Source organism: Lonchura striata, chromosome W (genome assembly GCF_050655825.1).
Source record: "Lonchura striata isolate lonStrDom1 chromosome W, ASM5065582v1, whole genome shotgun sequence".
Lineage (NCBI taxonomy): Eukaryota > Metazoa > Chordata > Aves > Passeriformes > Estrildidae > Lonchura > Lonchura striata.
Window position 1 is genome coordinate 25,177,691 of NC_140743.1, and position 23,889 is coordinate 25,201,579.

A 23,889-nucleotide genomic window follows, 5' to 3' on the forward strand; every position below is an offset into this window, starting at 1 on the left:
TAAGTCTATCTTTGACACCTCTATTTTTGCTGCCTGATCTACCTGCTCGTTGTTTCGGTGTTCTTCATTAGCCCGACTTTTGGGGACATGGGCATCTACATGACGGACTTTCACCGTCAGCTTTTCCACCCGAGAGGCAATGTCTTTCCATATATCAGCAGCCCAGATTGGCTTTCCTCTACGTTGCCAGTTGGCCTTCCTCCACCTTTCCAGCCAGCCCCACAGAGCATTGGCTACCATCCATGAATCAGTATAAAGGTAGAGCTTTGGCAACTTCTCCTTTTCAGCAATGTCCAGAGCTAGCTGAACGGCCTTGAGTTCAGCGAGTTGGCTTGATCCACCTTCTCCTTCGGTAGCTTGTGCAACTTGGCGTGTGGGGCTCCATACGGCTGCTTTCCACTTCCGGTTCATCCCTACAATGCGACAGGAACCGTCAGTGAAAAGAGCGTAGCAGGTCTCCTCTGCTGGTAGTTGGTTGTATGGTGGAGCTTCTTCAGCCCTTGCCACTTGTACCTGCTCCTCATCATCAGTGAGACCAAAGTTTTCACCTTCTGGCCAGTTCGTAATTATCTCCAAAATCCCAGGGCGATTCATGTTTCCAATACAGGCGCGTTGAGTGATGAGGGCAACCCATTTGCTCCATGTGGTGTCAGTGGCATGGTGGGTAGAGGGAACCTTTCCTTTAAACATCCACCCCAGCACCGGTAGTCGGGGTGCCAGGAGGAGTTGTGTTTCTGTGCCAATTACCTCCGAGGCGGCTTGAACTCCTTCAAAGGCAGCCAAGATTTCCTTCTCTGTGGGAGTGTAGTTGGCTTCAGACCCTCTGTAACTTCGGCTCCAGAATCCCAGTGGTCGGCCTCGAGTCTCCCCAGGCACTTTCTGCCAAAGGCTCCAGGACAACCCATGGTTCCCGGCTGCAGAGTAGAGCACATTCTTGACCTCTGGTCCCATTCTGACTGGGCCAAGGGCTACAGCATGAGCGGTCTCCTGCTTGATCTGGGTGAAGGCTTGTTGCTGCTCAGGGCCCCAGTGGAAATCATTCTTCTTTCGGGTAACCAGATAAAGAGGGCTCACAATCTGGCTATACTCAGGAATGTGCATTCTCCAGAAACCTATGGCACCCAGGAAAGCTTGTGTTTCCTTTTTGCTGGTTGGTGGGGACATAGCTGTGATCTTGTTGATGACCTCAGTGGGAATCTGGCGCCGTCCATCTTGCCATTTCACTCCCAGGAACTGGATCTCTCGGGCAGGTCCCTTGACTTTGCTCTTTTTGATGGCGAAGCCAGCTTCTAGTAGTATATGGATGATCCTCTCACCTTTTTCAAACACTTCTGCCGCTGTGCTCCCCCACACAATGATGTCATCAATGTATTGCAGGTGTTCTGGAGCCTCACCCTTTTCTAGTGCAGCCTGGATCAGTCCATGGCAGATGGTGGGGCTGTGTTTCCACCCCTGGGGCAGTCGGTTCCAGGTGTACTGCGCGCCCCTCCAGGTGAAAGTGAACTGAGGCCTGCATTCTGCTGCCAGAGGAATGGAGAAAAACGCATTAGCAATATCAATGGTGGCATACCACTTTGCTGCCTTGGACTCCAGCTCGTACTGGAGTTCCAGCATGTCCGGCACAGCAGCGCTCAGCGGTGGAGTCACTTCATTTAAGCCACGATAGTCCACAGTCAATCTCCATTCTTTGTCAGATTTGCGCACAGGCCAGATGGGGCTGTTGAAGGGTGAGTGGGTTTTGCTGACCACCCCTTGGCTCTCCAGCTCCCGAATCATTTTGTGGATGGGGATCACGGCATCTCGATCCGTCCGATACTGCCGGCGGTGCACTGTCGAGGTCGCAATTGGCACGCGTTGTTCTTCCACCCTTAGGAGTCCTACTGCAGAGGGGTTTTCTGACAGCCCAGGCAAGGTGTTCAATTGCTTACTGTCTTCTGCCTCTACAGCGGCTATTCCAAAAGCCCACCTGAGTCCCTTTGGGTCTTTGTAATATCCATTCCGGAGGAAGTCTATGCCTAGGATACACGGAGCATCTGGGCCAGTCACTATAGGATGTTTCTTCCACTCCTTCCCAGTCAGGCTCACCTCGGCTTCCACCAGAGTCAATTGTTGTGATCCCCCTGTCACACCAGCAATGGAAACAGGCTCTTCCCCCACATGTCCCGATGGTATTAGAGTTCACTGTGCACCAGTATCAACTAAAGCATCATATTTTTGTGGCTCTGATGTGCCAGGCCATCAGATCCACACTGTCCAGAAGATCCGGTTTTCCCGTGCCTCTCCCTGGCTAGAGACAGGGCCCCTCTAACACTGGTTATCATTCCTTTCCTGGGCATACATACTAGAGGTCCCTTCAAGGGGGTCTGACAGATCATACCCACAAGCTTGGTCACGGGAGGTTGAGGCTACCTTCACTTTGGTGGAACTCCCCCGGTTAGAGTTTCCCTCCTTAAGTTGACAGACCCGTGCTGCCAGGACAGAAGTGGGTTTCCCATCCCACCTCCCCATGTCTTCCCCATGGTCACGCAGGAAGAACCACAGATTACCCCTTGGGGTGTACCCTCTCTCTCTAGCTGGGGAATGTTGGGCGCTGATTCTGGGGCCTGTGACTCTCACGGGTGCTGTATTAACCTTCCTTATCTCCTCCCTCATCTCCTCTTTAAACTCTTTAATCACAGCTGAGATATGAGCCTGCATTGGGCCATTAATCATACTCTCATAATTCCTAAGTTTGTTGGCAACACAACCTATTGTCTCCCGGTGGGCGTCAGCATTGATTGTTGCAATGAAGGTGGTGTATTGAGATGGCCCAAGATTAGCCAGACTCCACAGCATTTGTCCCGTACACCTGACCTTGTCAGGGTCATTATTGTGTCGTCCATCCCTCCCAAAGAGTACCTCCAATACTGCCACTTCCCTCAGCTGTTGGATCCCTTCCTCGAGGGTCTTCCAGCGCATTATATGATGGTGCTCTTGCATTCTCTCTCTGTGGACAAACCTCTCCCGGACACTCATTAAGAGCCGCTCCCAGAGAGAAAGGGATCCTGGTTCCCTTACAAAAACCTGATTTATACCCGAGTCCTGGGTCAAGGGTCCCAAGTTCCTTGCCTCACCACAGTCCAGCTGCACGCCTGTACCCATAAGATCCCAAACCCGGAGTAGCCAGGTAGCATAAGCCTCACGCCCTTGTCGCACATTGTCTTTATGCAGATTACAAAGACTTTCGTACGTCAGGGACTCGGTGATGATAGCAATCTCTGGGTCCCCTGTGGGTTGTGAGGTTCCTCCATTCCTGTCCCTATCTGCAGGGTGCTCTGCTTTCACCTTAGACTTCCTTGTTTCTACCGGGGCCACTGCTGCTGACCGTGACTGCCTTTGTGGTTCAGCTGGAACCTGGACAGTTGTAACATCTGTGGGTTCCACAGCTGTACTATTAGACTGTCCTTCCTCAAGGCAAAGGGCCGGTTTCTCACCAGCTGGGGAAATGCACTCCTTCAGCATCTCTCGTATCTCCTTAACCAGAACCCTCACCCAATCTGGGCGATTTATTTCTGGGGTGGGCTGTGGGGCAGGGTCAGGCTCTGGAGCAGCAGCATCTCGAGTCTGTGGTGTAGGTGTGAGGGTAGTTATCCAGGTTAATCTTCCCTTATCTCTGAATGCTAAATATAACAGGACTATCAGCAACACCACCCATTGTATGGTATCATTAGCACTTAGAAAGGATCTTAACCCTTTGTGAACTGGTGGAGCAGACCCAAAAAGATGGTTAAAAGGTTGGGAGAAAGTTTGCCCAGGTGCTATTTCCTCGCAGTAGGTACCGTTATTAAAGTAACCCCAAAAACATACAGTTAACGTGTGATAGCTATGAATCCATGTACCTGCCTTCCAGAGGAAATTAAAGATCCATGAATTCCTCACCCAATTAACCCAGAAGCCAAACTTGATAACAGACACCGTAGCCTTAGTTATAGGACCCATTTTTAGATAAGGGTCTGCAAATGGGAAAAGTATAGCTACGATCACGTGCCACCCAAACCAAGGTAAACTAGACCACATTGTGATGCTGAAGATGTTTTTACACACAACAAAAAACCAAATTACTTAAGAACTGTTAATCCTTTTTCCCTCTCAATGCCCTCGGACCTCACGTTGATGCACCAATATCTGTCTTGGTTCGACAAGACACGAGTCTGTGGAAGAGGGCAAAGCCTCCTGTGCAATGGAGAACGGCAAACCCCCCTCCCTCTGAATTACCAGGATCTTTAAATTAAAAGGCTCTCAGGCAAAGATGTGGGAATGGGAGTAACAATTCTTTACTAGGAGAAAACTAGACAACAATTTAAAAAGGCAAATGCAATCGGTACAAACAAAACCAGTGAGAAAGTCCAGAACCTGAGGAGTCGGTGTGCCCGTAGCAGTTCTGCTGGGACAATTGCTCCCCTTGCAATGGTTGATGAGTTGCAGCTGAAGTGGTGATCTTTAGAAGGGTACAGTTTTCCTCTGAAGATCTGGTGGCAGTGGGGCCGGTCTTCCTCTGCGCCGGGGTTGCCTCTGAGCTCCGCTGCCGTCGCCTCAGCGCGCTCCGGCTGCTTCGCTGCGAGATCCCGCGAAGAGAGAGAGAGAGAGAGCTGCTTCTCTGGGAATCCCGCGAAGAGAGAGAGAGCGAGCTGCTTCTCTCAGAGTCCCGCCCAGAGAGCTGCCTCCTCTCCCCAAAAAGCTACCCCTTTAAACAATAATAGAGTGCTTGGCTTCCCCCCTCTGGGTGGGACCCCTCACGGTGTTACATTTACCAGCCCGGCAGTGAGTCAGTCAATAGTGTATAAACAAACCATTGCCTCTACGGGGCAAACCATTGTCTCTGAGAGAGATAACAAAAACCTGTCCAACCGGTTTGCCTTCAACAGATGGCAAATGGAATACAAGCTTATCTTACAACCCAGGACACACCATCTGGCCATACCTAAGTAGGCTTGTAGTCTTGGCTCCAGACACTGGAAAAGGCTTATTTTCAGCTGCTTCTCAAGCTCCTTTTCTCCTGATAGATATCAAAACTAAAATATATTACAGCTTCTTAGGCTCTTTGTGCCATTTTCTTTGATACCCTGTATCCAGATTGCCCCAAGAAATTTAACAGATTTACAGCAGCATTGAGGTACTTATTTTCAGTCTTGATTGCTGGTAAAATATCAACTGTAGGAATGTGCCCCCTGTTGACGGAGTAAACAAGTTACCCTTTGTCTCCTAAAAAAGGAAAAAAGCCCAGAAGTTTCTCTCCTCAATTTGGTTAAAAGACACCTCATAGGGCCTTGAAGACTTCACTTCAAACTTAAGGATAGCTACTTGGACAGGAACCAAAAAGTCACGCCTAAGCAATTTACTAGAAAATAAGTTTTTTGAACTACAAATTAGAAATTCAAGATGTAAAATTTGAGAAGAAAGAGCTTTAAAAACTCATTAGATGGGTTTTCACAGAATTCCCGACTCTAAATACATCTGAGACGCTTACCATAAAGTTCTGGGATACTGTGGGACTTAGATTATGCAGTATGGAGAAGAATAAGAAGTCCAGCTTAAAGTTAAGTCCCCCTCCAAAAAAAATTAAAGATCCTGCTCAGCTACAGACAGCTTGTTTCCCATTCTTTCTTACTCACCAAATGATGGTTTTCAGAGAAGCTGTCATCCTTGGTCTCTTCCCCAGGTCTGGAAACACAGCGGTGTCTCAGCCTTGGCTGAGCCAATTGCAGCTCTCTTTCTGAAGATGTCCTTAGGACTTTACGCAGCGCGTTCTCCAGCCCGTCCCAGTTTTCAGCCCCTTCTCACCGGCTCGAGGCTATCGATCTGAGACCCCCCTCTGATGGCCTCAGATCCTCTGTAACCTGGGTGTTTCTTTTGTTTTTGGTGCCACAAAAACCCCAGTCACAGGCCTACCACCCAAAAAATGCCAGACCAAGGAAAAAATGTCCTATTTTGATCGAGGGTAAATCAAAAATATCCCGAACTATGTCCCTCAATATGAGAAATCACCAGTCCAGGCACCAAGTAATACTTGGTCTCTTTGAGCCAGGTCTTATAAGTTCTCAGAGATAAGTATTACATCCTAGGTAGCTCAGCTACCTCAGATGACATAAAAGTAGCAGGATGGCTCCTGCGACAGTGTTGGAAACAAAAAGTTTTAATAAAAGGCAAAAACAACCAAGCTCTTTACAGAGAAAAACTGAGCCAGGGCAAGAGGTTCTTGCTCCTGCTAAAACACTTCACAAAAGCAACTTACTTCTTTTGTTCTCTTCTTTTTCTAGGGAATTGCTTAGATGGGACTTTTTGGCTTCTGTCCAATTGGCTATCCTTATGTTTGAGGTGAAGTCTCCAAGGTCCTATGAGGTGTCTTTTAACCAAATTGAGAAGAGAAACTTCTGGGATTTTTTCCTTTTTAAGGAGACAAAGGGTAACTTGTTTGCTCCATCAACAGGGGGCACATTCCTACACTCGTGCAAACTTCTCACAAAACATTGGTGCAAACCTCTCTGGATCCCCCTGAATGCTGGTGCAAATCTCTCCCCTAATGCTGATGCAGTGGGTGGGGCTGAACAGCTTGTTCCTGTCTTAACTTTAAATCCCACAGTAGTGTCCTCATCCTTTGGTTTGAGGTCTTCGGGACTTTTTTTGGGCAGACCTGAACCAACATTCGGTGGTAAGTTACATTCAACTCCTAATAAATAGTATTGCTTTTGCAAGGTTTAATATACACATCTTGATATCATGAACTGTTTTATGTTATGCTGTATTCTACTAGTAGTTTTTTTAGTTTTATACTGTGTAGTAACTGCAATCAAGATCATTTGTCTGTTAACTTTTGTCTGTTTAATAAAAAATTCATTTTATAAACACGTGATCTGCTGTCACTAGAACTTGCAGGCCAGTGATTTCTTAAATTTAAACTGTTGCCAAAATCTCAGGCTAAGGCTAGGCTTGTGTGAAGCTCCCCCTTTCCTGTGACATTTTTTGGCATAGTTGAAGGCAGGATGGCAAACAATTTTGCAAAACAGACAAAAGGCTTAGCAGATTACTTATGGAGGCACAGTATTCATATTGAAACTGGTGAACCTTGACCAGAAGATAACTGGTATGAGTGAGACAAGATACAAGCAAAAATAGATTAAAAATGGAGATTGCTAAAATATAAAAAAGGAAAAAGTATTACTTGTCATGCCCTTGAACTATGCATAAAATCTGCATTGCAATGGAGGGAACAGATTATAAAAGAAACTGATAATCTGAGAAATGAAATAAAGGAAAATGAACATGTGGAATTGTCTCTACAATACCAAAATGACAGATTGAAACAACAGTTAGAAGAAGCCAAGGGAAAAAAAAAAAACTTGAAAGAAAAATTAGAATTGACATTATTAAAAAACCCCAATTTTATGGTTAGTAAAAAAATTCGTAAATTCATAACATCACCCAAAGATTAGGATGGTGATATTTGGGAAAGTGCTAGTGAAATTAGTGATGAAAATACTGAATATGATTCTGATGTGTCTTGGTTTGAAAGACAGGTGTCTGCCAAGGAAGGCAGGTGTTGCAGAAGATAGATAAATATGATTATCCATAAATAATACAGCCAGGATGAGAACGGTTCTCCCAGCTTGCCGGACAGCGCCCCTGCCTACGGATGGGTCCTAGGGTCAAGTGGACTGTTCCATCTCACCCCAAAAGATGTATGGTTCACCCCACACCTCTGTCCCTCCCCTAAAACATCAAGTGCCTGTAACCCCATTGGCCCGAGTCTTGTTCCAGCCCACCTTGAAGCCCCTTGAAAAGGGGGCTTTGAGGGGCCACACGGCCTCTTAGAAATTCCTCTCCTCTCTTGGAACTTCCTCCCCTCTCTTGGAACTTCCCCTCTCCTAGAGCATCCTTTTGTCTCTCGCCTCCCCCACCTCTTGAAGCCTTGCCACATGCTGCGTTTGGCAGCACGAGGCAGGACCTTTCTACATCCCCAATAAACCTCATTCCCCAAGAGCAGCCTTGAGAGATCTATCGTCTTCATTCACCCAAACCGTCCTGGAGAGGCAGAAATCTTCTACAGTCAGGAATCTCCCTTTGAATGGAAAAAATATTACTCCTGTCCCTCTGAATTATTATAACTTTGAAATTATGGGACTTTCAGGCAAAGATACACAAAAATGAATAGCAGTTCTTTACTAGTATATATATGTGTATATAACAAGACACACAAACAACAACAATGGCAGTAACAACATACAAAACCAGAAACCAAATACCAGCCTTGTGTCAGCTGTCAGGAACTTTCCCCTTTGGTGTAGTTATGATCACAGCCAGCAGGGGTGGTGTTGATTCCTGGCTGGACAGGGCAGGTGCGATCATTCCCCTGCGGTTGCAGGGGGCGCTGTGGCACAAGCTCAGCTGCTTCTCTGCACATAGGTAATGGTGGGCAAGCCAGCAGGAGTGATAGAAAAGGGGCTTCCTTTACAAGCCCACAAGGGCAGCCAATCCTGGTGTCCCTTTGGATAGCAGAATATACTGTAGCAGGAACCTTGGAGTGGCAGGCTGGAATGGCAGAGGAGGACAGACCCTGGGTGGAAAACAATGTAGCAGAAACTCCACAGCTGTAGCAGTAGACGGGGGGGGGGGGGGGGGGGGGGGGGGGTTAGGAAGACATGGGGTATCAGGTTAAAGTGTAGCAAAAAACCCAAAGCAACAGCAGAAGACAGCAGGGCTGGGCAGCAGCAGCTGGGCTCCTGCATGTAGCCAGGAGAGGCTCCCTTGGAGGGGGGAAGGGGGAGGGTGTAGCGATTGCTGTCGCCGGGACGGTATAGATGAATGGAGGCGAGAGATCTCTGAAGGCTGCTCTTGGGGTACAAGGTTTATTAGGGATGGAGAAAGGTCCTGCCTCGTGCTGCACGTGGCAGGGCTTGAGAGGGTGGTGGAGGGGAGAGACAAAAGGATGCTCTAGGAGAGGGGGAGTTCTAAGAAGAGGGGAAGTTCCAAGAGGACGTGTGCCCCCTCAGAGACCCCTTTTCAGGGGGCTTCAAGGTGGGCTGGAACAAGGCTCGGGCCAATGGGGTTGCAGGCACTTGATGTTTTAGGGGAGGGATACAGGTGCGGGGTGAACCATACATTTTAGGGGGTGAGATGGAACAGTCCACTTGACCCCTGGACCCATCCGTAGGCAGGGACATTGTCCAGCTAGCAGAGAGGACTGTTTTCATCCTAGCTATATTATTTATGAATAATTATATTTATCTATCTTCTCCAACAGGAGTGGTCCTGGGTTTTCCCCTGGAGCACCTGAATAGATGATGAGGGTCTTTCTCCAGTGAGGTTGGGTGTTAATAAGGTCCCAGTTCAACAGCTGCTCCTATGAGTAAAGGTTCACCCACAGTAGGAGAAGCAGTGGGAGGACAAAAGCTCTGCAGTGGCAGCAAATCCTCTGGGCAGTGATGCCTGAAAGATAGGCTGGAAGTAAATCCCCATAGATGGATGTCTATAGAGCAACGCTGGTGGTGAGGGGTGTTATAGATGCATATTATATGATTTGCTTTCCACAAATATTAAAATGAATACTATATGTGTTATGTTGGAAAGTTATGCTGTATTTAATCTCTTTTAAGTAGTGTGGTAAATATAGTTTTTAGGCTATAGCATAATATTAAAATAGAAACTATGTGATGTAAGATACTTTTTGTAACTAGTGCAGGAAATTGAAAAGATAATCAAGAAATTATTTGCATTATCCTATATGGATAGATATAACAGCAACAAGACACTAAGATTCCAAAAAAAGAATTATTGCCTCCTTATCAGGAACGCTCAGACTTCGAGGAGTCAAGAAGGTTAATTTACAAGATGAGGGGGGGAAGCTAAAATTAAACAGAAGCACCCTTAATTTGAAAGGAATGTTTGAATTACGTATGAGATATATAAATATGCAATAGCCTATTGCTTTTAAAGGTTAATCCTTTGTTAGCAAAATGTGCTTTTGTGGCAGACTGCAAAAGCATCCAGATGTCTGTAATTCTTTGCTTTTTCTTGTCTTTTATTGTTCTAACTTTGATTGTCCAAATTCTTGTTGTCCCAATTTTTATTACTATTTTATTACTATTAAACTTCTAAAATTTTAACACAAGTGATTGGCGTTTTTAGCAAGGGGGATTTCTCCTCCTAACTCACCCACCTTTGTCAAATGCTGTGGTATATTTATACAGTAAGTATTGCTTAGTATCACTATATCACTATAGCATCATCACATACGTGCTATAACTAATTTGCATAGTATGATCTCATGGTTATTAGACAGTCTTTTTGCACTGTGCTTGCACCTCCCCAATTCTAAAGTCGTCAGGGATCTTTGCTTGTGAAAAATGCATATTATGTGATTGGCTCTTCAGAAATATTAAAATGAATACTGTATGTGTTATGTTTGAAAGCAATGTTGTATTAATCCTTTTTTAGTAATGTTGTATTAATCTTTTTTAAGTAGTGTGGTAAATATAGCTTTAAGCTATAGCATAATATTAAAATAGAAGGTATGTGATGTAAGATACATTTTTGTGACCAGCACAAGGAATGGATAAGATAAACAAGAAATTCTTCACATAGAGATAACAGCAACAAGAAACAAACAGAAAAAAATCTCAAGACAAGATTTATTGTCTTTATTGGACTGTACAGAGTTCTTCCAGACACCTCGGAGCCAAAAGGATTGATTTACAAGATAAGGGGGGAAGTTGACGAAAACCAGAAAAATTCCTAGTTTAAAAGGAATATTTGCATCATGCAACAGGCTATGGCTTTTAAGGGTTAAACCTTTGTTAGCGGACATGCTTTCTTGAGCAAAGCATCCAGATATCCATAATTCTTTGCTTTTTATTGAGAGGCAGCTGGTTATCCCAGACCGGCCAAGTGAGTGATGAGTGATGAGTGATGAGTGATGAGTGATGAGTGATGAGCAATGACACGGACATGAACACTGTTGCTTTGCTTCTTGTTTCCTCTTCCTCAAGTACACGCTGCATCACGCTATGTAGTGTTTTGTTTCCAAGCATGTTGCAGATTGTGTAGAGAAGACAAAGCAGAACTAACAACAACATTATGCTGTCCTTGGCATCTAGAGGGAACTCAACATTTTCAAAAACTGCTCTGTCAAGCCTGAAAGGTTGGAAAAAATAATTTTATACCCCTCCCACCAGGGGCTGGGTGTGATTGTCGAGGCCCCAGACGTAGCAACCTAGATTAGGACAAGCAAACAGAATTGAGGACATATTCCGAATCATGTTCATTGCCTCGGAGGTTATAATGCAATAGACATAATAGACCGATAAAGCAATTCTCATACCATACCCTGGTCTACACATGAGTATTACAATCATCAGATAATTCCCCATGTTCGGGAAAATATAGAGAGCTAGGTATAAGACCCATGTAAGCATGTTAAGTATCATAGTGAATAGGTACCTTCTACAATACAAAATTGTAATTCTGACTTTTCTCAGTACCTTGAGCCCCACGTTGGGCACCAACATTATGTTCTGGTTTGAAAGCAAAACTAGTGAGATACTCCAAGTCAGAAATATACATTATTGTGAAAAGGGAAAAGAAACAAAATGCATGCAATAATACAAAAGGAAAACCACTGACAAAGTCAGAATACAACTTGACACCCCTTTGGCCAGCGTGTTGGTAGCAGTCCAAATTGGAGTGGCTGCAGTCCTCCTGGAGTGGCTGATGTGGTCCTGTTGGGGCAGTGGTCCTGTAGAAAAGGTGTAGTCTGTCCAGTGGAAAACCCCAGATGTGTCCTCTTGGGAACCTGTGGAAAGGCTGCCTGTTCTGTCCAAAAATACAAGAATATATCTAGGTGGGAATGCTTAGCTCCTCCCCCCTGGGTGGGGCATCTCACAATGGGCTGATGTCATACTGAGTCATGCCGTGGGTTCTTGATCACCTGTTAAACAGAAATGGCTCCTGGAGGGAGTTATCTCTGAGTCATGTGGTGAGACATTGAACTGCCCATTAACAGGAGATAAGGAAAACTGCCCAGAAGACAATTGCTACAATGTCCTTTGCTCTTACAGTAAAAGCATACATTCCTGGAATGCTCTTAAGACTTGGTTTGTATTGGGGTTTTATTCTTTTCTGTTCCCTTGTCTCTAACACCGTCATATCTAGGAGTAGTGCTTGTGTGTTTTTGATTTTTTTCTTGTAATTGTTTTCTTGCATGGTGACTGCCACAAACCTTGCTTTTAGTTTGGCTTTGGCCACAGACTTTCTGAGCCTCCTTTAATAAACTGTCTGATGATTTATCATGCCAATCTTCAATTTTTTTCCATTTTTTCCTTATATCTGGCCAAGCATCAGTAACAAAGTTAATCCTTAACAAAGCTTTTCTCACATCAGTCTCAGGATCCATTCCGGAACATTGCCCTGTATTTCTCCCAAGTCTGTCCAACCATTCAGTTGGAGCCTCCTCTTTCCCCTGCTGTGCCTCAAAAGTCCCTTCAGCATTTTGCCCTTGAGATGCTGCCCATTCTATTCCCTTAATTATTGTATTACGATACTCATAAATATGTTTTCTCCCCTCCTCATTATTTTGACCCCGCTCAGGAGGTGCAGTTGGTATTTTGTCCTCTCTGGGGGGGGCCTGTGGATTTTCTTTACTCCAGGCTTGTATGACCACAATTCTGATAATGTTCCTTTCTTCTGGAGAAAATAGTATCTTTATTATCGACCACAATTCTTCTCATGTATAAATGTTTGAACCTAAAAACTGGTCTAATTGTTAGGCAGCACTTATGGGGTCCTCCAAAATCCCTTTGATTTTCTTTTTAAAATTCCTGACCTCAGAAGAAGTCAAAGGAGCATTCACAAACATAGTTCCACCCTTGCCCATCAGGACTTCTATTAGTGGAAATAGATCAATTTCTTCATCCCAGTCTTTTTCTATAGCTGTTACAGTGCACTCAGACAAGCCTTTTCCCCATTCCCTGGGACCCCTCTGACTCTGATCAGATAACCCTGGACCCCTCCTTCCTGCCCTGACAGGGTTGGCAGAGATCCAAGAAGCCCTCCCTGTCCAAAGCCTAGATAAACCCCTGACATTTCCTGTTTGCTCTCTTTTGCCCTGCTCTTTCCCTTGGACATCACAGAATAAAGAGAGCTGGACCAACATACATCAGGGTAAGAGCCTCTTTTGGAAATCTTTACCTATATCCTGATATTTCTCCCCTCAAAGCCTCCGATCTCTGGGCTAGACTGATTATTTACGGGCTGAGAGGGGGGAAAATATCAGTTGGCCCCCAATGCAGGTTGAAAAGCCCACAAAGGAGCTGGAGACTATGGATCTCAAAAGCTCTTTGGAACAGTCAACTGCCCTATTACTCTAGCTGCTTTTAAAGGCTGTTGCCTTTAGGAGAAGGCAAGACGATCTGGTTGTAAGGAACAGCACGGCAGCCGGGTCTTGCACAGGCCACTCGGGCCACCAACACGCGCTGACACCAATGTGGTGGATGGTCAAATGGCCTTTATTATCTTATCTCATGGGGTTATATAGCCTAGGGGGACTTTGCTATGTCAGGGGGAGTTGGTAGGGTCTCTAGGGTTAGTAAGGAGTGGAAAACTACTGGGTTAGGTTTGGTTACATGTTCTGGGGGTAATAGATAACATGTTGCAGGGTGAGGGGGAAGGGTTTTTGCTTTCTGTCACATCCCGAAATTTCCGTTCGCCTGTCCCTATCTACTACAAAGGCTTTGAGTGACAGGGAAAGGTCGGGGACCTTGCCTGCGTACCCCAGGCGAGCCGGCTGGAGAGGGACCCAAGACGGGTTCACAGACGAACCCTACAGTTCACAGACGTGGTAAGTCCTGCGATCGTGTTTTCCCAGGACCGCGTCTAGCTGGGAGGAGCTACCATAGTGACTGTGGGAGCTGCCTGCGTGGGCTAAGCTAGAAGCCTGCGCATGTCAGCTAGGAACAGGCAGGCTGCTGTCTGGGGCAGAGCGGACCGCTCTAACCGACAACCCACGTTCCCAGGGTGGGGAAGTGACGGAAAGGGGTTTGCAGTTCTGGCACAAGTGCCCATCCCTGCTCAGATCCCCATGCTACAGCTGGAATTCAAAAAATTCATGCTGTGTTACAAAGGCTGGTAGACCATCGATACGATTAAAATAATGGGTGCAAAATTATCGGTGGAACAAAAGAGCACACTAAAACACCTTAAAAATATTTTAAACAATATATCATTCCCAAATAAGCTCCTACTGCATTTTGTATGCTGGCTATCAACTGAAATACCAAATTTTACTGTGCAGGAACTGAATTAGCTTTCATTTTGGGACCAAATTGGACAGATATTAACTTTAAAAGTTGAAAATGGTGAACATAAAGATTCTCTATTTATTCCAATATTTTTACAAGCCCAAAAAAAGATTTTAGAAGCAGAAAAAAGCATACAAACACAGACTAACAGTCTGAATAACTCCTTTTCACCCCCCTACCCACCTCCTCAATATCCCAGCCCTGATATCGCTTCACCCACCCTGTACCCCCCTATAACACCTGGTTCTTGTGAAAAACTGCATTGACTTGTTTGGTCATCAAGAGTATAAAATTAGGGTAGAGGAAAAGGGTGGGGGTCGGAGCATAGAATTTGCAGGCTTGGGCAACGCTGGTAACCGCAAACAAAGATTGTGAAAGATCTTGCAGGACTTGCTTGAACTGATAACCACAGCGGAAGGAGACCCATCACCCCCACTTGTGAAACCAATTGTTGCTGGACAAAAAGGGACTGAAGAGAAGGAAGGTTGTCAGCTTTTGGCAGAACACAGACTCCCCAGCTGCACCTAGTGCTGTTTGCTTGATATTGCTTGCTGTAATTAATAAAATTATTAATTGATCTTAAAAGGCTGAATCAAATTATTCGCCTCAATTTATAACAAATTTGGTGCCGTGACTAGGATCGGAACACCTGGAGACGAGGTCTCCTAAGGAGGTGCCCCACTGCCTTTGCTTTAACAGTGGCCTTACGGGGACACTCCTCCCCGAACTCCGACCGACGAACCTAAAATCCAATAGCAAGCAAAGAACTGCCGGCGACCCCCTTAATCTTTGAGCACTAAGCCCTGGGCGAAGACACCGGATGGTGTAAGTATTTTCCGAAGGACCTGGTGTCCGAAGGAGGCCTGTTCTGGGAGAACGGGACCGCCTGGTCGGGGGTCGGGGATCCTGGAGTGTGATGAGTGTGGTGCATGAGAGGGGAGCCAGCAGCTCGGACTCCCCAAGCAAGTGCAGACCTCATAGTAGTGCGGTTCCCATATCCGGTGACGGACTGGGCCATGAATTGAGGGAAGCAAGTGTGTGTGTGTTAGAAGGCACTCCAGAAGATGGGTCAGAGGAAAAGCAAGCCTGCTGAACCCATGGGTGGGGGAATCCCTGTAAAATTCCCCATATTTCAGAGGATAGTCCATTAGGCTTAATGATTAAATATTGGAATGCCTTTCCTTCTAGGAAGGGAAAAGATAAAGTAAAAATGGCTCATTACTGCATGGAAGTTTGAGAAGGGAAACAAATAAGAGGAGATGCAATCCATGTTAAGGATTTTGTATTCTGCAGAAGAAAGGAGAATGATTAAGGAAACGGGCATGAGAATCTGGGATGATGAACATCAACAGAGACCATTAGCAGATATTAAATGGCCCCTATAGAATCCCCAGTGGAATAATCAAAACCCGTTACACTGTACCCATATGGGCGATTTGCGAAATATAATAATACAGGGAATAAGGAAGGCTGTCCCTCGTGGAAAGAATGTACAAAAGGCATTCAAGGAACAACAAAAGAAGGATGAAGATCCAACTGAGTGGTTGGAGAGGCTGAGAAAAGCCTTTCAGTTATATTCAGGAGTGGACCCTAACACTCCTGAAGGAGAGACACTGTTGAAAGTTCATTTTGTGGTAAACTCGTGGGTAGATATTCGAAAGAAGTTGGAAAAGTTAGAACGGTGGCAAGCAAGGGGGCTGGATGAGTTACTGCGGGAGGCTCAGAAGGTTTATGTCAGGAGGGAGGATGAGAACTACAAGAAGCAGTCTAAGATTATGTTAGCAGCTGTAAGGGAAGGACAGAGGCAATCTCCCCAAAGAAGGGGTGGTGGTCACCCAGGAGGTTTGAGGGGAGCTGGTTGACCAGTGCATGAAGGAAGACAAGGTGGAGGAGATAGGATTGTTTGCTTTTACTGCGGGAAAAGGGGACATATGAAGCGGGAATGCCGACAAAGGATGGCTGATGAAGAGCAGTTTAAGGAAGATTAGTGGTGTCAGGGGCTCTATCTGCTGGGAACAAGAGAAAGAACAGAGCCCCTGGTAAAATTAAAAATAAGTCCCCAGCAGCAAGAATATGAGTTCCTTGTGGACTCAGGGGCAAAAAGATCGACCGTCCAGACCCTTCCCCAAGGGTGTAAGATTTCATCTGAAATAATACAAGTGATTAGAGCCAAAGGGGGACCCTTTGGAGTACTAATAATCAAGGATGTACTCTTAGAAAGTAACTCCAAATTAGGAATTGGGTCATTTTTATTAGTACCAGAAGCAGATTATTATTTACTGGGAAGGGATTTGATGATTGAATTGGGAATAGGGATAGAGATTAATAAAGGAGAACTAACAGTAAAATTGTGTCCTCTCCGGGCTGAGGATGAAAAAAAGATTAATCCAGAGGTTTGGTACACCCCTGATAGTGTAAGAAAATTAAGTATTGAACCCTTTGAAGTAACTATTAGGAACCCGGAGATACCTGTCAAAATTAGGAAATATCCTATATCTAAAGAAGGGAGGCAAGGACTGAAACCAGAAATAGAAAGGCTTAAAAAAAAAAAAAAAAAAAAACAAACCCCAGACTTTTAGAACCATGTATGTCCCCTTTTAATACCCCCATTTTACAATGGATCGAAAATTTTAGTAGAAAATTTAAATTTTTATATGAAAAATTAACTAATGATGGGTTATTGAAATGGAGCACTAATGATGAAGATCAATTAGAGGCATTAAAAACTGAACTAGTCAATGCTCCAGTCCTTAGCATTCCAGATTTCAAGAGATCATTTTGCTTATTTATTAATGTAAATGAGGGAGTAGCATATAGTGTATTACCTCAGAATTGGGCTGGGAAAAAAAACCAAAAAAACAAAACCAAACCAAACCAAACCAAAACAAAACAAAAAAACCCAGTGGCATACCTCTCCCCAAACTCCTAGATCCCGTTAGCTAGGGGTGGCCCACATGCTTACAGGCGATAGTGGCCGCTGCTCTCCTGGTAGAGGAAGCTGAGAAGATAACCTTTAGAAGTGAGCTAAAAATCTTATCTCCCTATAACATTCATGGAGTTTTGCAACAGAAGGCCAACAAATAAATAACAGATGCCAGATTCCTAAAATATGAAGACATCCTAGTCTCCTCTCCTAAGTTAAGAAACAATGGGCCTGAAAAACCCAGCCCAGTTTTTTTATATAAAGAACCAATTACAGAACTAACACATGATTACCTCCAACAGACAGAGGAACAAACAAAAATAAGGCCAGATCTTGAGGAAGAAAAACTAAAAGAAGGGGCTCAATTATATGTAGACAAGTTCTCTCAAGTTCTGAAAAAAAAAAAAAAGAAAAAAGAAAAATTAGGGTATGCTATAATAGATGAGAAAACATTTAAGACAGTAGAATCTAGTCCCCTTAGCCCCAGCTGGTCAGCCTAAGCATGCAAATTATATGCTGTGCTTAAAGCTCTAAATTTATTGAAAGGAAAAAGTGAGACTATTTTTACTAATTCTACATATGCCTATGAATTAGTTCATACTTTTAGTAAAATCCGAGAAGAAAGAAAACCAAAAGAACTGTGATACGGACAGCCAAAAAAGAGTAGATGCATGCCAGTCGAGTTAAAAGTCCGGCCACCATGGATGACCAGTAAAAAATAGACAGCCAGCCTAGGAATTTGAAGGTTACCATTAAGAAAAATCGATGAACTCTGTGTGCATCATTTAAGTCGATCGCAAAGGAGAACAAAAAGGGATATAATTACCTACTTATTAGTAATTATTTAGTAGTTTATAATAAGGTAGATTATAATTATTATCCTTTCGTATGTGTTAGTAATTATTTTAATGATTATTTGATTATTTGTTATAAGGTAGATTGTGATTGTTGTCCTTTTAAGTGCTTTACATGTAAGATTTGCCAAGAACAGTGGCAGGTCCATTGCCAAGGGGGGGAAGCCGCCAACTGGGGTCTGAACAGAATTTGTGTTAAAATCAAGAAAATTGAAAAATCAGTAGATTTGTTTGGAGTCTGAGGACTGGTAAAAAAATATACACCAAAGGAGTGCATCAGGAAACTTTTGTTTCCATACTAACAAACCCACTCCATTTGTTGCCCAAATTCTAAAACGGTGTTGTCAGAGGGAACTAAAGGGGGTCCCGTGCAACCCACCCCCAGTCAAGGATAAAAATTGGGAACAGTACGAAGTTAGGCGGGAGCAGGGGAAATCAACTATTGCCAACTGAGTACTAGACTCCCCCAGACGACCGGTCTGATTGCCTCTGAAACACCAGAAAGGCAACAAACCCAAAAGGGGAAAAAAAGATATTATGCAATAAAAACAAGGTCAGGACCCCACCCTTATTGGCAAATTATTAATATGATAATGCTTTGTACTGTATACCAAAGAGAGGGTTCCCCAGCTTTGCACCAATCCTTTAAGTAGACAATAACTGGAGTAAATAGTAGAGTAATTCAGAGTCAGATAACATCCAGACCCCCTAGTTTTACCCACGGTTATGCAAACTAGCCCCTGTAGAGCCCTGTTTTAATAACGTAGGATTTTATATGTGTCCAGCATCAAACCCAGGGAAAGGGTATTGCAATTACCCTAGGGAATATTTCTGTAGGTACTGAGAGTGTAAAACAATAGCCTCAAAGTGGCAAACAGCAGGAGATAAAATTAGAATAGTAAAAAAAAAAAATGAAGGCAGCACACCTAATGCTGATCAAAGTCAAATATGAAACTCTCCTTAGAAATCCTGAAGTAGGAGAGACTTTGATTCTAGCCCACCAAAAAGTAAAACGATTTGATGAACAAAATGATAAAAGAGAAAATGGGCGAATGTGAAAAACTGCATTGACTTGTTTGTTCATCAAGAGTATAAAATTAGGGTAGAGGAAAAGGGTGGGGGTCGGAGCATAGAATTTGCAGGCTTGGGCAACGCTGGTAACCGCAAACAAAGATTGTGAAAGATCTTGCAGGACTTGCTAGAACTGATAACCGCAGCGGAAGGAGACCCATCACCCCCACTTGTGAAACCAATTGTTGCTGGATAAAAAGGGACTGAAGAGAAGGAACGTTGTCAGCTTTTGGCAGAACACAGACTCCCCAGCTGCACCCAGCGCTGTTTGCTTGCTATCGCTTGCTGTAATTAATAAAATTATTAATTGATCTTAAAAGGATTAATCAAATTATTCGCCTCAATTTATAACAGTTCTTCTGAGAAATATAGTCCGGATTTCTCCAAAACCAAAGAGTTCTCTCCACAGAGCCCTGAGGATGTTGCAGTGCCTCTGAAACACAGGCAGCAGCATAATGGCAGTGACCATGTGCTCTTATCTCCTCACAACCCTTTCCTGCCCCCAGCCCCAGCCCCCCACCACTCCCCTGTGAGATGATTATGGTCCTGCATGGTGGGGGTGTAGGGAGGCAGAGATCTCTGAAGCTTGCTCTTGGGGAGAGAGGTTTATTGTTGGTTCAGGAAGGTCCGAGCCTCGTTCTCCCGGGCGTAGCACGTGGCTGGGCCTCAGAGGGTGGGGGAGGGGAGAGACAAAAGAGAAGGGTTCCGGAGAGGGGAGGAAGTCCAAGAGAGGGAGGAAGTCCAAGAGCCCGCATGGCCCCTCAGAGCCCCCTTATCAGGGGCTCCTAGTTGGCTGGGACAAGGCATGGGCCAATGGGGTTACAGACGTTGATGTTTTAGGGGCAGGTACAGAGGTGCAGGATGAGCCACAATCTTTTGGGGGGTGGGATGGAACAGTCCATTTCACTCCAGGATTCATCCAAGGGCAGAAGTGACATCTGGCTAACTGAGAGAGCAATCATATCTATCTATCCTCTGCAACACTCCCCCAATCTCTTCTGGTCTCCAACAGCTCCACCCCACCCTCCTTATCAGTGCGAGCCTCCGCGTTGCCTCGGGAATGGGGGAGGGGCCGGTCCCTGCACAGCTCCAAGTCCGGACGGTGCGGAGGGAGGGCAGGGCAGCTCAGCTCACAGTGCCTGTGGGGCCGGAGCTTGCACCATGGCACCGGCACCCCGAGAAAGGGGGGGCGACCTGCCTCTCACCGGGACCCAGGGGGTAGCGGAGGCAAACCCCTCTGCCTCTACCGGCATTAGAAATGAATCTATACCATCTGTAGCACCTGTTGTATATCTAGGTAGGAGAAACAGTACCAGAGTTTACTAACCACTAACATATAGAGACAAAACAGAGGTTTGTAAAATACAGAGAGAATTTGGAAGAACAAGTGAAATTTTTAAAGGCATGATAAGGGCAACTTTTAATTCAAATGAAATGGTACCAAAAGATATTAGTGATTTATTTAAATGTTTACTAACACCTTCTGAATATGAGATATGGGAAAATAAGTGGAAGTTAGCTTTTACAGTAGTCTTACAAGAAATACAACAAACACCCAGTGAAACCATGGACAGTGATGGCAACCCTATTACAATAGAGCATTTATGCGGCACAGGAAATATGCAATGCCCAGAAAAACAAACCTGACTGCTATCTAGGTCGGTTTTGGAAAAAATCTGTAATGCTGCAGAAAAAACATTTTATCAATTACCAGTAACTGAGGCTAAGGGCAGCTATATTAGCATTAAACAGTTTCCTTCAGAGAGTTTTTTGCAGTTTGTAGATCGCTTGAGAACCCAAGTTGGAAGACAGGTGCAAGACCCCAGGGTACAAACAGAGCTGATCAAAGAAATAGCTCAGAGGAATGCGAATGACACCTGTCGTAGAATTATCCTCAGCCTTCCTCTCAACCCATCACCTAGTCTCGCTCAGATGGTTGATGCCTGCACCAGGAAAGCAAAGCTGTTCAATACCACAGACACAAATACAGCATCTGCAGAACTACAGCCTGCTGCCCCAGCTGCACCAAGTCCACAGCGACAACCAGTGTCATCAGACCAGAGGCAGCACATCATCTGCCTGCGTTGCAAGAAACCAGAACACTTTGCCAGAAACTGTCCTCAAAACCAGAACCAGAGAAAGTTCAACAAACAAAAAAAACTGAGTGTAAAGAGCGTGCCCGCTGCTAAAACAACTACGCGCAAAGATATAAATATAGCGGGACCCACAAGGAAAAATGCCTCTCTCTTAACAAATAAAGGGGAGGGCACAACTCATACGGGGGGGGGGGAGGCAGAAAAATAAAAATGTAAAATGTACAACTAACAAGGTCTTGCAGCCGCTAGGCAGACCTCGCCTAGTGACTGCCAAAGGGTTTCATTTCAGATCCACTGATTGGGAAGTCATTATAGCAGACCTGTCAAACAGCTCACAGGACCTGCAGGCATACCAAATGAAACTGGGCAGTGAGTATTTTGTCATTGGAGATACAGCATACACACCTTCAGAGACTGAAATAGCTCCCATGACTACTAAGGGAAAAATATCAAGCCTTATGCTGTTGGCACATTGCTCACACCCTCCATTTTACCTAGAAAAAGGGCAAATTCTGGCCCAAGCCATTCCCATCCCAGTAGAAATAACAGTAGAAGGAAAATCACCAGAAGTCTACTGGGCAGAGGTGGTAGGAGAGGATAGACCTTCGATGGCATGCAACCTAGCCCATGGTTCAGAGCACCTTCAGATGGAAGGGGCTCTGAACACAGGCACAGACATCATGGTAATACTTAAAACCATGTGGCCAGCACACTGGGAGTTGCAACCTGTGGCCGGCAAACTTCAGGGCATAAGAGGAACTACATTGACTAAGATATAAAAAAATGTTGTGAAAATTGAGGGACCTGATGGGAAATTGGTAAGTGTTCGCCCATTTGTGGCAGACTATAAGGCTCCGCTGTAGGGGAGAGACACCATGTCCCAGTGGGGAGTCCAGTTAATCATTCCTAAGACACCCCAGGATTTTTGGAAGTAGCCACTGTGGCGCGCCCTGCCCACAAGTTAAAGTGGTTGGATAACACCCCAAAGTGGGTAGCACAGTGGCCTTTGAGTAGTGAGAAACTCGAGGCGCTTGAGAAATTTGTGAAGGAGCAGTTAGCTCAAGGACACCTACAAGAGACAGACAGCCCTTGGAATTTCCCAGTCTTTGTAATAAAGAAGCCTGGGAAAGACAAGTGGAGATTGCTCCATGATCTCAGAGAAATAAACAAAATTGTAGAGGACATGGGACCTCTCCAACCAGGCATGCCTAGTCCAGCAATACTCCCTTGTGATTGGCAATTGGCTGTTCTATATATCAAGGACTGTTTTTTCCAAATTCCATTGCACCCTGAAGATGCCCCAAGGTTTGCATTCTCAGTTCCTACCATCAATCGGGAAGCCCCAATGAAACGCTATCACCGGAAAGTTTTGCCCCAAGGTCTAAAATCCAGTCCTTTCATATGCCAACAGTATGTAGCATCGCTGCTGTCTCCGCTACGTGTAGAGAGAAAGGATACCATCATCCTTCACTATATAGATGATGTGCTTGTGTATGCCCCCAATGACTCTATACTCCAATGCACGCTTGACCTAGTGGTTGACGTTCTAACCGCTGTTGGATTTGAATTGCAGAAAAACAAAGTTCAAAGAATGCCACCTTGGAGATACCTGGGTCTGGAAATCTCTGCAAGGACTATTGTCCCTCAGAAATTAGAGATCAATTGCAACCACAGAACACTAGCAGACCTCCATTCACTATGTGGGTCTTTGAATTGGGTAAGACCTTCGCTAGGTCTCACAAATGAGGATCTGGACCATCTCTTCAATTTATTGAAAGGGAAGAGGGAGCTGGCCTCCCCCGGGGAACTGACCCCTGAGGCAAAGACAGCAATCGAAAAGGTACAGAAGGCCTTGTCAGAAAGGCAGGCACATCGGTGTGACCCAAACGTGCCTTTCCAATTCATTGTTCTAGGAAAGCTGCCACATTTGCATGGGTTGATTTTCCAATGGATCGAGGGGCAGAAGGATCCACTCTTGATCATAGAGTGGGTTTTCCGCTCCCACCAAAGATCCAAGACCATCACTAAGCCATAAGAGCTGATAGCAAAGATGATTCAGAAGGCCAGGGTGAGGTTGTGCGAATTATCAGGGTGTGACTTTGCATGTATCCACCTCCCAGTCAGGCTTTCTGAGGAGGGAAGGAACTCTCCTGAGTGTCTGAACAAAGGGATGTTTGAGCATTTGCTCCAGAGCAATGCCAGTCTCCAGTTATCTCTGGACAGCTACAGAGGACAAATATCAGTCCATGCCCCATCTCACAAGTTTTTCACTGAGGAATTCCACCTTATTCCTCAAGAGAAAAGGAGCCAGAGGGCACTCAAGGCTCTCAGTGTTCACGGATGCCTCTGGGGCTTCCCACAAGTCGGTGATGACTTGGAGAAATCCACAGACTCAGCATTGGGAAGCTGATGTTGAGCTTGTGGAGGGATCCCCCCAGGTGGCTGAACTGGTTGCAGTGGTGAGAGCTTTTGAGAAGTTTTCTGAGCCAATCAACTTGGTGACAGACTCTGCCTATGTAGCAGGAGTAGTGTCCAGGGCGGAGCAGGCTGTGCTCAAAGAAATAGAGAATGAACATCTCTTCAGATTGCTCTCAAGGCTGATTTATTTAATCTCTCAC

The 23,889-nt window shown here is 45.1% G+C and overlaps 1 pseudogene; it reads left to right on the forward strand.

Moving 5' to 3' along the window:
- The window catches only part of LOC146763149 (uncharacterized), a 34,399-nt pseudogene extending 13,577 nt beyond the window's left edge, over window positions 1-20,822 (forward strand).
- The last annotated feature ends 3,067 nt before the right edge of the window (window positions 20,823-23,889 follow it).